General features: G+C 37.7%; 1 pseudogene; it reads right to left on the bottom strand.

Annotated features, from left to right (window-relative positions):
* Positions 1–11,306: 11,306 nt before the first annotated feature.
* Positions 11,307–13,448, bottom strand: LOC140511696 (mitogen-activated protein kinase 6 pseudogene; annotated as a pseudogene).
* Positions 13,449–14,585: the final 1,137 nt, after the last annotated feature.

Genomic DNA, 14,585 nt, shown 5'->3' on the forward strand with positions numbered 1-14,585 from the left:
CACACTTTGTCTCTTGTTCCTCCTGTTCAGGGTCAATTGTAGGAAATTGAATTTTAGCTACAGAAAAACTCCTGGAGATAGAAAACAGCAGCTCAAAATTTGAGAAACTGTTCAATTGTGACTGTTCCAAAATTTGTGAAGGAAAACTCGGGAAAAACAAGTTATCATTGATAGTAGTAGTAATGATAATAATACACTGATTTCACACTTCTTAATATTATAAGAATTATAATATTCTTATGTAGTCTAACATATTCTATTATATATTCTAATTATAATATTATTATATATTTCACTCTTCATGTTAGCCTTATGAGATAGGTTCAACCCATTTTTGTAGAGGAGGAAACTGAAGCTAAAAGAAGTTATAGATCTCTCCCCAAATCACTGCTGTGTGTGATGGAGAAAAGAGCAGTTAGTTTTGGGGTAACAAATCAGTGAAGAGTAATGCTACAAATGAGAGGGTGAGAGAGAACCTTGTGAATGAGAATCAGTTCATCATGTGGTGGTAGGGAAGACAGCTAGAGAGTTTGGAAGGCAGTGGTCCTGCCTGGGTATCAAGCCAAAGTAATGAATCTGTTCATTGAAGCCCTCTGAGGGCAAAGATAGCTTAAAGAGAGTCTTCGTAGGACTTAGTACTAGAGTGAAAAGTAACTGACACACAGTAGGTGTGTATTGTATGTTTAACAAATTAATGAGAGGGAATGAGGCAAAATGTTAAATTGGGAGGTGATTCAATATGAGACAGGGCAAGAATTCTCAGAGAAGTTAAAATGTATAGAGATAGCAGGGTACTGCTTAGTTTTTCTTTCTGTGTTCTGTATGCTAAATTCCCTTCTCTCTGCGCTATACCAGGTTGGAGAGGGAGAAGGGGGAGGGAAGAGTGTATGCTGAGAAAACCCAATTGAACCTAAGCAAGTAATAGTCTCTGCAAGGAAAAGATGAGTCATTGAGAGGGTACAAGTGACTTAGAATGCTTGATGGGAATGAAGTCAGTATGACTCACCACATAGTTAATAATTGGTCTATGTCTTAGTAGATAATCTTTTAGCTGTTATGGCTGAAAAACTCATCATCACCAGGGGGATAACAACCAGCTCCCCAGGCATAGAGTGTGTTGCTGGACCCATCCTCAAAGCCTTCTGCTGTGGAGATGTCCACTTATAGGAGATGTCCACATATTGACTATCTTCGCAAGGTTAGACATGCAGCTGCCTTCAAAGATCAGTTCAAATGGAGCCTCTTCCATGAATCCCTTCCTGATCCTGTCCTTTCATTTGTCTGTACTTGTCCTCTCTACCTCTAAATTACTTTATATTTACTTATCTGAATATATGTTATTTTTTCCATGTTACATAAAAATCTCTTGATGGCATTGACTGTTGCTTTTTGTCTCTGTATTTCCAGTCCCTGGCACATGATAACCACTTAACAAAAGCTTACTGAATTGAATCAGATATGTGAATCATAGGCAGAATTTGGAGAATTTATCCCTTTTCAGATTTCTTCTTTTATATATTCTGCATTCTAGATAATGGGACCTGACTCTGAAATTTGTTGTTGTCAACTCATTTTTTGTTTCTGACTCTCTGTGACCCCATTTGGGGTTTTCTTGGCAGAGATACTGAAATGGTTTAATATTTCCTTCTTTAACTCATTTTACAGATAAGGAACTGAAGCCAACAGGACTAAGAGACTTGCCCAGGGTCACACAACTGGTAAGTGTCTTAAGTAAGTGTCATCATGAGAATGAGTCTTCCTGATTGTAAGCCTAGTGCTCTATCCACTGCACCACCTAACTTTCCTGACTTTTTAAATATAGGTATACATATGAAGGAATGTAGAAACATCAAACAAGGTTCTATCTGCCTTCCCTTCCTGGAGATAAAGCATTCAGGATCACATATAATACCTATGCATGCAGAAGGAGGAACACAAATGATCATGGTCAAGTCACTATAAGCATCTTAGAATTTGTCTGGATATTCTCCTACATGCTGCATTCTAAGTTTTGCCAAAGAGTCTGACAATAATACACCAGCATCAAAATCAATATTAAAATATATAAATACGATTTTCCTAAATCAAATATTGGTGAAGTCTCTGAAATGAATGGTTGGTGAATTCCTCCAGCTAGGATCATGCACTCTAACTCTTTGCTAATAAATTGCCAATTAAGTGGGCACTGTCAGGCTTTATAATCCATAATTAGTTCTCCACTCCCTGATTAGGCATTAGAGTTGGATTTTATTTATTTACTTTTAGTTTTCCACATTCATTTCCACAAAATTTTGAATTCCAATTTTTCTCCTCATCTCTCCCCTCCCCCTGCCCCATAATATCTTGCATTCTGATTACTCCTTCCCTCAATGTACCCTCATTTCTATTCCTTATTCCCTTATTCCCATCTTCTCTTTTCTCTTGTAGAGCAAGATAAATTTCTATATCCCATTATCTGTATTTCTTATTTCCCAGTTATATGCAATAACAATTCTCGACATTTGTTTTGAATACTTTGAATGCCAACTTCTCTCCCTCCCTCCCTCCCTACCCAACCCCACTGAGAAGGCAAGCAATTCAAAACAACCTATATATGTGTCATTTTGCAAAGGACTTCCATAGAGGAGGAGCCAAGATGGCAGAGTAGAAAGATACACAAACGTTTAGCTCTTACCCCACAGCCCATAAAATACCTATAAAAAAGAACTCTCAACAAATTCTAGAGCAGCAGAAGCCATAGAACAATGGAGCAGAGGAGATTTCTGTTCCAGAGTGACCTGAAAAACCAAAGGGAAAGGTCTGTCACGCACTGGATGTGGAGCAGAGCCCAGCCCTGCCTTGACCACGTGGCACCGAGAGAAGCAGATCTGAGCAGGCTTCAGGGATGGAATCTCTAGCAGAAGCACAGATCCCTCAACCCACAGGTGCCAAAAGTCAGTGAGAGGGACTTTTCGACTGGCTGAGAGGGGAGCAGGGTGTCCCCATAACTTAGGCCCCCTTGGGAGGCAGCAGCGGAAGCAGCAACAGACAAGGGCTCCCAAAGCAGACAGGAACCCAAATCCATTAGTGAAGGTCTCCTCGTAAACTTCCTGAGGGAATTGAACCCAGTGTGGCAACCCTGCCAGACCTGAGCAGTTGAACTTAATCTCACACTGAATAGCAGCCCCACCCCTGCCACCAAAAGCCCTGGAGGCTTGGGGGCAACATTTGAATCTCAGCCCCCAAGCACTGGCTGGGTGGAACTGGACGTGAGGTGGTTGTGGAGAAGAAACTCAGAAGTCAAGTAACTGTGTGAGAAAATGCCCAGAAAAGGGAAAAAAAATAAGACAATAGAAGGTTGCTTTTGGGGGGAATAGGTGTCTCCCTCCATCCTTTCAGATAAGGAAGAACAATTCATACTGTCAGAGGAAGTCAAGGACCTTGCCTCCAAAGGGGACTTAAACTTGGCTCAGGCAATAGAAGACCTTAAAAAAACAAGTTAGCAGCTTACTAAAGGAGAAGCAAAAAGATGCTGAGGAAAATAACAGCTTTAAAAAGAGGCTAACTCAATTGGAAAAAGAGGTCCAAAAAGCCAATGAGGAGAAGAAGGCTTTAAAAAGCAGAATTAGCCAAATGGAGGAGAAGATTCAAAAGCTCACTGAACAAAATAATTTGGTGGAAGAGAGAATTGAGTCCAGGGAAATGGATGACTATGAGTTAAACCAAGAAGTTAGTAAACAAAACCAAAAATTTGAAAAAAATAGAAGATAAGGTGAAACAACTCATTGGAAAAACAACTGACCTGGAAAATAGATCCAGAAGAAATAATTTTAAAATTATTGGACTACCTGAAAGCCATGATCAAAAAAAGAACCTAGACATTATCTTTCATGAAATTATCAAGGAAAACTGCTCTGACGTTATAGAATCAGAGGGCAAAATGGATATTGAAAGAATTCATTGTTCACCTCCTGAAAGAAACCCAAACAGAGAAGGAATATTTTGGCCTAGGAATATTGTGGCCAAATTTCAGAGTTCCCAGATCAAGGTGAAAATACTGCAAGCAGCTGGAAAGAAACAATTTGAGTACTGTGGAAATACAATCAGGATAGCACAGGATCCGACAGCTTCAACATTAAGGGATTGAAGGGCTTGGAGTGAGATATTTCAGAAGTCAAAAGAATTGGGATTGAAGTCAAGATATTCAGCAAATCTGAATATAGTACTTCAAGGGAAAAAATGGTCATTCAGTGATACAGATAAATTTCAAGATTTCATGCTGAGGAAAAGACCAGATCTGAATTTAAAAATTTGACTTACCAAGACAAGAATAAAGAGAAGCATGAAAAGGTAAACAGAAAAGAAAAATCATAAAAGACTCTCTAAAGCTGAACTGTTTACATTACTACATTGAAAGAAAATATTTTTAACTCGAATCTTTTCTCAGTATTTGGGTAGTTGGAGAGACTGTACATACACACATACACACATACACATAGACAGATAGAGAGTACAGGGTGTGTTATATCAGAAGAGATGATATCCACATACACACAAAAAAATAAAATAAAATAAAAATTAAGAGGTGAAGGAGGAAAATTCCAGGAAGAGAAAGGGAGTAATGGAATGGGGTAGGCTATAACCCATAAAAGAGATAAGAAAAATCTTATTCAACGGAGGAGATAAGAGAGAGGGGGAGGGGAGAATAAAACTACTCTCCCCACATGTGGCTGAAGGAGGGAATAACACGCTCACTAAATTTGATATTAAAATTTATATACACTACAGGAAAGTAGGAGAGGAGGCAACAAGTGCAGCGAGGGGAATGTTAGAGGGGAGGGCAAATGGGAGAAGGGAGTCACTAGAAATAAACACTTTCAAGAAGGGACAAGGTCAATTTTAGGGGGGAAAATAAGGGGGGGTAGAGTAGGTCAGAGGGCAATATAATTAGTATTACACAATGATTACTATGGAACTCTTTTGCAAAACAACACATATTTAGTCTGTGTTGAATTGCTTCCCTTCTCAGTGGGGTTGAGGAGGGAGGGAGGGAGGGAGAGAATTTGGAATCAAAGTATTAGAAACAAATGTTGAGAATTTTTATTGCATATAATCGGGAAATAAGAACTACAGTGATAAGGGTATGGAAATTCATCTTGCCCTGCAAGAAAAGAGAGAAGATGGTGATAGGAGAGGGGTGGGGTGTGTTGGAGGGGATGGTACATTGAGGGAAGGAGTAATCAGAATGCAAGGTATTAGGAAGCTGGGGGAGGGCAGTGATGGGGAGAAAAATTGGACATGTTACAAAGTGAGGCAAAAGCAGTTAGTATTAAAACAATAGACTGAATTAATTACTGAGAATAAATCGATGACATCTTTAGTTTGGAGAAAAGAATTTCAGTCTAAATTTCCTAAAGGAAGGTAACCTCAGGTAAAATTTGGCGTTGAAGGAAAAGTCAAAGTTTTAATGGTAAATTTGATTTTATGATTGTCATTTAACCAGGAACTACAACATATATAGAAAGACATGTAAGCCACTTAAGACTTGCCTCAAAAGATGTTCCTTAGCCAAAGTGAAACTATAATCATATCTGAAACCTGATTATTGGAACTTGCCATTTTTAGGTGCTATTGGACTATTAAGTGAATGTTCTTCTGAGTCTAACTCCAGGTATGGGTAGCAAGAAAGGCAATCTGAGCCTCCAATACAAGATGCCAGTAAGCTGATGAGATGCTGGTATGAACTGCATAGGTGATCTCAAGGGAAGGGTGGGAGAGCAGCTGTTCAGCATGAGCTGAGGTGGGATTCTCCTGACTCAATTTCCCCACTGACGCCTGGCAGATTTTAAGCCTGACTGAATGCAAGTGGATAATCTAATCCTGCCTGGAACTGACATGAAGTTGGGGTGATATTGTATCCCTGCAATGTCCTTACCATTGGTGGCAATTTCTTATAGTCAAAAGGTTTGTAAGCTTAATATCAGATCTATTCAATTATAGATTATGGATAGGGGAACATTCAAGGTTGTCTAAAATTAAGCTATTAGGCATAGGACTTTAGACCAACAACATTAAGTTAGGGTCCTTTAATTCTTAGTAATACTGTGGAGACAATTAGGTCAAGAGCTTGTGAAGTTAGCAACATAAGTATTATCTGTGTCTCAGTTGGTTAATGTTTTTTAAAAAAATTCTTTTGTGGTCCCTATTGTAAATGCTTTAAAAAGATGTATCACCTGACCAAAAGTCTGAATTGCTTTATCTGTTACAAACTGTGTTAAAAATAAATTTAAAAAATGAAGTAGATACCTTAAGTGGATAAAAAAAAGACTTCCATAATAGTCATGTTGTGTAAGACTAACTATATTGCCCTCCATCCTACCGTGTCCCACCCTTTTTCCCTATTCTCTCATTTGACCTTGTCCCTTCCCAAAAGTGTTTACTTCTAGTTACTCCCTTCTCCCATTTGCCCTCCCTTCTCCCATTTGCCCTCCCTTCTATCATTCCCCTCACCCCACTTGTCCCTTCTCCCCTACTTTCCTGTAGTGTAAGATAGATTTTCATACCAAATTAAGTGAGTATGTTATTCCCCTCCTTAAGCCCTATGTGAAGAGAGTAAGCTTCACTTTTCCCCTCTCACTTCCTCCCGTTTCTCCTACACTGATAAAGATTTTTCTTATCTCTTTTATGAGTGATAGTCTTACCCATTCCATTTCTCTCTTTCTCCTTACAATATTTTCCCCTCCTCTTAATTTTGTGGGGTTTTTTTTATGGATATCATCTCTTCTGATTCAACTCAATCTGTACTCTCTGTCTATATATGCATGTGTGTGTGTATGTGTGTGTGTGTGTGTGTGTGTGTATAATCCCTCCACCTACCCAAATACTGAGAAAAGTCTCAAGTGTTACAAATATTATCTTTCCATGTAGCAATGTAAACAGTTCAGCTTTAGAAAGTGCTTTATGATTTTTCTTTCCTGTTTACCTTTTCATGCTTCTCTTGATTCTTGTGTTTGAAAGTCAGATTTTCTATTTAGTTCTGGTCTTTTCATCATGAATGCTTGAAAGTCCTCTTTATCATTGAATGACAATTTGTTCCCTTGAAGTATTATACTCATTTTTGCTGGATAGGTGATTCTTGGTTTTAATCCCAGTTCCTTTGACTTCTGAAATATCCTGGTCCAAGCCCTTCTATCCCTTAATGTAGAAGCTGCCAGATGCTGTGTTATCCTGATTGTATTTTCACAATATTCAAATTGTTCCTTTCTAGCTGCTTACAATATTTTCTCCTTGACCTGGGAACTCTGGAATTTGACCACAATATTCCTAGGAGTTTTTCTTTTTGTGTCTCTTTCAGGAGATGATCAGTGGATTCTTTCAATATTTATTTTGCCCTCTGGTTCTAGAACATCAGGGCAGTTTTCCTTGATAATTTCATGAAAAATAATGTCTAGGCTCTTTTTTTGATCATGGCTTTCAGGTAGTCCCATAATTTTTAAATTATCTCTCCTGAATCTGTTTTCCAGGTCAGTTTTTTTTTCCAAAGAGATGTTTCACATTATCTTCTATTTTTTGAATCTTTTGGTTTTGTTTTGTGACATCTTGGTTTATCTCATAATCATTAGCTTCCCTGAACTTCATTCTCTCTTTTAAAGAACTATTTCGTTCAGTGAGCTTTTGAACCTTCTTTTCCATTTGGCTAATTCTGCTTTATAAAGCCTCCTTCTCCTCATTGACTTTTTTGGACCTCTTTTTCCAATTGAGTTAGCCTATTTTTAAAGGCGTTATTTTCCTCAGCATTTTTTTTGGTTCTCCTTTAGAAAGCTATTGATTCATTTTTCAAGCTCTTTTATGGCCTGAGCCCATTTCATATTCATTTTGGAGGTCCTGGAGGCAGAGGCCTTGACTTCCTGTGACAGTATGCCTTGTTCTTCCTCATCTGAAAAGATGGAAGGAGACACCAGTTCACCAAGAATATAACCTTCTATAATCTTATTTTTTCACCTTTTTTTGACCATTTTCCCAGCCAGTTACTTGGCTTCTGAATCCTTTGTCAAGAGGAGGGTCCTAGTGCTCCTCCTCCCCCCAGTACTGTTCTCAAGGCTGAGATTCTGATCAGCTGCTCAATTGCCCCAAGGGCTTTAAGCTGAGTTTCCTGGACAATGAACCCAGGCTGTTTCTGGGGCCATCATAGCTTCCCACAGCCTGCTGCTGCTGCTGCTGACACCACCTCTGCTGCTGCCTGGGGTCAGTGCTGGGGGGACCCACTCCCTACATGCCCAGCTGGGAAAGCCCTCCCACACTGACCTTTGGAGCTTTCTTTGTTGCTTGTGGGTTGAGGGATCAGGGACCCCCCCTGTTGGAAATTCTGCACCACAGGTCTGTTCAGGTCCTGTTCCTCTCTGTACTGCATGGCCAGGGCTGAACTTGCTCCACTCAGGGTCAGATGAGATAGATCTTTCCTGTCAGGCTTTCAATTTACCTTTGGCTGGAAATGTCTTTCACTCTGTTGTTCTGTGGCTTCTGCTTCTCTAGAATTTGTTGAGAGTCATTTTTTACAGGTATTTTCTGGGCTGTGGGGGAAGTACTAGATTATATGTGTCTTTCTACTCTGACATCTTGGCTCCACCCCTAGAGTTGGATTTTAGTGGAATAGCTAAACATGAAAAGATTCTGTTTCTATCCAAGTCAAAAGCCATTGCTGAAATGAAATGAACGTATTTGTTACCTGGATATACTCAGGCATACCATGTCTTGTCACTTGTTATAAGTCATCAAGAGAATTAAGAAATTTGTTTTCCTTTCTAATATAGTATTCACTGGTATTTCACTTTAGGTTTACTATTTAATGTATCACTCATAACTTTATTAAAAAAACAATAAGAGCTACATTGATTTTCATTTCAATGTACTGATTTTTTATTTGTTTATTGACCACTATGAATACATTGTAGCTTTGACCGGATAACTTATTTCACATCAATTGCAAAGCATTGAGAGGAATCCAATGTTTGTACTTGGAAGTCTTAGAATAGCAAACCTTCCTAAAGTATCAAGGATCAACAACCTTCTAGGAATTTGCTCTGAAGTTCATTGACTATCCTCACTTCATTCTTTTATATTTGCAAGTCTCTTAACGCTTGCATACACTACAATTACTTTAATGAGTTGATAAAAATGAATTATTTAGGGAGTCCTTAACAAACAAAAAGCACACATTCAGAGTCAACGGGTTTCTGACTCTAACAGCTACTTACAATGATTTTAGCATATCTGGAATTCTTCTTCTGCATTGTTAAAACTGAAGAAAAAAGTTTTATTTGTATTCTTATTTATAATTGATTTATATCTTACTCATTTTTGATATATCTACTCATTATCAAAAGCGAAAACATTTTTTATTGTGTAATTCAAAGTCATGTAAAATTTTGATTGTCCCTAACTGGTATCCTGTGGGGAAGATAACTATCTTATTCTGTGGCAAAACATCTCACTCCACAGTTAGTACAATAACTCACGTCTCAAAGGCACTCTTTGAAATATCACACGTAGCAATACCTATTTGTCTCCATTAAGTGTAAACACCTATCTGCACTAGTTACCCAAACCAGGTTAAAATTCTCTACAAAGGATAGCATCTTTCAAAAAGAGACAGAAATTGTTAAACTCTTCCTTCTGAAATATGCCATCTTTATATGCAGAAATGTGATTATGTTAGAAGAAAAAGTTTCCTCTGCTTCTATGCATCCTTGGGCCCAACCAATTTTTTATTCTCTCAATTAGTCATTTAAATTAAAATGAGCTTGCTGGATGTTGGGTAAATGGACAAGGTACTTTCTAATCCTATTTCCTGTATAAGCAGTCCATCAGATTCAGGAACACTAACTAACTCTGGGAAATAATATTTTGCAGAACTGTCAAAGTGTAGGGGTTGCTGTAAATATAATCTCCATTATTTGCCCTTGTTGGAAGGATTATAGCCCCTTCTTGACTCATTAAAAGTCACAGAATATGCTAATATAATTTCCAGGCATACATTGGAGCTGATACACTTTTAGCTGAATCAATCAACAATCTTTTTCAGTCTTGTTATTTAATGAACAGAATCTTCTAAACTAGAAAACTAGACACCAAATGGTAGCAATGTTTCTGGGTTATTTTTTCATTTGTTTGTTTCTGAGAGGATATTTTTTTTACATTTAACCTAATTTTATTCATGCTTGCTTTGGGGTGGGGAATAGGTCATTCAGTAAAAACATACAGTAAAAGCAAAATATGTCTTAACACACACAACTTTTAATCTACAATAATGATGTACCTTAATTACATCCATGCACACAAGTCTAACATTACAATTAAAAATAAATAAATAAACACAATTGAAACTTCTAGGAGCATTTCATAATAAAGTAATTCCTAATTTTTCTTTGTAGATAGATCAAGCACCTCCAAAACATAAATTTCTTTATATAGTGAGTGCTTTATTTAAAATGAACACTTAAATAAATTGAGTATGTTGGCAGTCTCAGAACAAGCTGATATTGTAATATTAATCTAGGTAGGCAACAAACCATAGTGTCAAATGGAAAAACTTTAGTTGCAAATAAATTTCAAAAAACTAAGTTAATTTTCTATAATTAAATACAGAAAATATACTGGTTTTTTAAAATAAATAAGATGTGGTATATTAACACTTCACCAGAAAGAATGCATATCAGAGCACTTATAAACAGTGAATGATTCTTATTAAGAAGTTACTATAATAATGCTGGCTAAATAGAAGTGCATATTGTAAAACACTATGGGTGGTACATGTTTTGCCACATACTTCTATTACCTTGAGATAGATAACACATATGTACCAAATTTGGCATTCATTTTCGGTTGCTGCTGGTATCATGTGTTTTAAGAAATGTGTACAGTATGAAAAACTTGAAAATACTCATGAATGAAAAATGTTTTAGGAAAAAAATAGATATTTTCATGCAGTCATGTACAGTCTCACTGTGTAAATTTCAAAGCAAGATTTTTTTTTTCCCTGTAAAGCAGATAACCATTTTACTGAGAGAATGTTTTTACTTGGCTTAGTGCATTTCTTTTGTCTCCTCCTGCATTGCATTATTTTGCTCCATTCTTTAATTTTGCATGCAAATGACATGCCAGTTTAAAATGAAAACTATTTCATGTATAGAAAGTAATTCTGGATTTTAAAAACCAAGAACTAATGAAATCCATATTAAAATGACACCATCTGATTCAAGTAAAAAATGACTTATACTAGTAATAAAAAAGACAAAATGCATTTCATGAATACAAAAAGAACTGTCTGCTGAGTGTTTTAGTTCAGATGTTTCAGAATGCTGCTGTATGTTTTATGGGGGATCTGAGGGGAAGATTTCATAGCAAAAGGTGTTAATGTGGCCTGTACTGATTTAAGTGGTGAACCAACAGGACTATGAAACTGTGGGATGCCTATAGACTCAAGCTGCTTGTTAAAGAAGAACTCCCCACTATTGTCAAGAAAACCCTCCTCACTTTCTCTTTCCCCAAACTTGCCATCCTCTGTGGCTCAGTTTCTAACATTTCAGTATCTTCCTTCCTGCTAAAGAACTTGTCCAAGTAACAAGTGTTTTCCTTCTCAATTTGTTCATCCTGTCTTACTTCACAGCAAAACTGATCTATGAGAAAACGATTCTCCCCACCACACACAAACTGGCTATCCCAAGAAGACTGGTACAAAGCTTCTAACTGAGTCAAATTCACCATTCCTTTTTCCTGCTTTTCCCAGATTACTGACTTTGATATCAAACGTTTCAATTCTATTTGAGACACTGAGCTATTCAAGTCATTTAATTTATCAACAACATCAGTAGCCTCAAGCTGCGAACTAAGCTGAATAGTTCCTGCAGTAAAGAAATCAAAGTCAAATCCTTGATTCTTCTCCCATTCTTTTTCAACCAGTTGCTGCGATGCTTCCTCGAGAGCTATTTGAGTTTTAACCAATCCATTCCTTTCACATTTTGACTTGCCTTTCTTCTCAGATTTTTCTTTGTTTTGTTCTTTCCAATTAGAAAGATCTATAATAAGTTTGGGTTCATAGTAATGGTTAACTTCACTCTCTCCAAACTAAATTATCTAGATATGATGATGACCTCATTTTGTAGTTACAAGTATGGCAGCATTCCAGATCACAATACTTATTTTCATGATGATCTGGTTACTGCCAACAAGGCTCAGTAGAGAAATGGGTACCAAAGGCAGGATCCTTCGTATACTTTTCACGATCTCTATCCAAATATTTCCAAGGATCTACTTGTACTTCTTCATCAGTGACATCAGAAAGAGCCCTTGGGTCATGCTGAACTTCTTCAATATCAAAATTGTTGTGTACAGGCCAATCATGGTCTGAAAACTGACAATCATGGTACCTCTCCCAATTATAAATGTGACTATGAGTTTCATCCATGAGCAAAATATCATCAGCTTCATCTTCAGTGTGAAAAGGATGGCTTGAAATTGGTTCATCCATTGGAAAGGAATAAATGCTCATATAAGGATGGAACAGAGCTTCTTCTGCTGTCAATCAATCCATGGGATTAAATGTCAAAATTTGCTCCAAGTCCAGTGCTTCACAAATAATTCCTGGAAGCAGCTGAATTAAGGGTTTGTGTCAGTCATATTATTTCTTATGTAAACTGGGATTACACTGAGAAACTCCTGATAATCTTCCTCATGTACAACAGGAATAGATTCTAAAATCAGCTGCATCTGTTCAAGTTCATGTGCACCTGCAAAGAGGGTTTTCCCCATCAGCATTTCAACAAAGATGCATCCGACAGCCCACATATCAATGGTTTTAGTATAGTTATTAGGAGAAAGTAAAAGTCATGGAGATCTGTACCATTTAGTAACCTTCAGAAAGATGACCCTTATGGGAGTAATAGAGATCCATGACCCAGGCAAGAGCAAAGTCACCTATCTTCAGCACCAAGTCTTCGGTATTAATGAAGAGATTAGTTGGTTTGAGATCTCTGTGCAGTACATTTGCAGAATGAATATGCTTAAGCCCACATAGCAGCTGATACATGAAAAGCCTGGAATGCTCCTCCAGTAAAGGGCCCTGCTCTAGCAGATTAGCCAAGTCTGTCTCCATATACTCCTGAACAATGTAAACACTGTTCAGTTCTTTCAAATAGCCTGTATCATCTGTTAACTGGCTTCAACTGGGACAAAGAATTTCAAATGTTATCATGGTCGAGTCTTCTAATAATTTTGATTTGGCATAAAGCATGTTTAACACTCTGGGGATCTGTAAATACAATTTTCTAGACAGCCACTCTTTTGTTACAGCCATTATCAACAGCAGAAAAAACTAAGCCATTGCCACCACAACGCAGTGGTTTGAAGTCCATATACCAAGAGCCCAGATCAACACCATGAATGTTCATGAGACTTTCAAACTTTTCTGCCATTTTGAAACACAATATTATTTTTCCTTTCAAAATGATGAACTTGTACAAACACGGAAGGAAACTGGCATCAAAAAGAAAGATCTTTCAAAAAGAGAGAAAAGTAATTCTGCTTCCACTGCAAGATGGTTTCTTGATACTCATCACATGTGCTGACCATGCCTGGTGAGTACTCTTTAAACGTATGGCTTGTAAGCTCTAACTCATACTGAGAATTAGGAAGATTGTATTATCCATAGCTTAAGATAGGGGCACCAACTCTGCATACATTTAAAGAAAACACTCAAGAAACTCAAACGGAATGAAATGGCATACTATGCACTCAACTTTACTGTGCTAAACGAGTTAACATTTAATAGAAGAGTGAATAAATGCGCACACAATAGGTTTCTAGGAACATTCTCCTCACAGTGCAGATACATTCAGTGTTGGCCTGGTCCTGAGTAGCATCATTTCTAGGGTGCCAGTAAGCACTGATAGTTTTTTTTTCTTTTCCTCTTCTGTTTGTTTACTGTTTATTTGACTAGGAAGCTCTGGAAGATGTTGGTTTATAGAGGATGTCTTCTGTTAGTGATCAGGTGGCTCCAGCTCACCACAATCACAGTCAAAGCTACCATCCATCTTACTGAGTGACAATGGGACTTCTCCAACTCATCGAGGCAGTGCAGGGCCCGTGGACAACCACTAAAGTCAGCTCTGGTCTCCAGCGGTGTTGGCAGCAGCAGCATCTCCAAGGCTCTCGCTTTGCCACAGTCACTGCCATGTAACCCGGACCCAAGAGACTGAGAGTATATTTAACATACAAACTCCATTTGAGATCTGTTGTAGAATCTTTGAGCAGTATTTGACTGGTTCACAGAGCTGCTATTAAATTCACACTTAGAATAGTCTTGACTAAACTTGGGTGAATGAATAAATGAATGAGTGAATGAATGAATGGATCGATGGATGAATGGATGGATGGAGAAAATGCATTTGTTAAGTGATTACTGTATGACATGCATTGGGCAAAAAAAAAAGATTTTAAAAATGTTTTGCCCTCAAAGAGTTTGTGTTCCAATAGGGGAAAATGTCACATAAATAGGGAAGAGATAACCAGAGAAGAGAGTTTTGTTCTGGGTAGGTGGAAAGGAATTGGGG

Source organism: Notamacropus eugenii, chromosome 6 (genome assembly GCF_028372415.1).
Source record: "Notamacropus eugenii isolate mMacEug1 chromosome 6, mMacEug1.pri_v2, whole genome shotgun sequence".
In the NCBI taxonomy this organism is placed as follows: Eukaryota; Metazoa; Chordata; class Mammalia; order Diprotodontia; family Macropodidae; genus Notamacropus; species Notamacropus eugenii.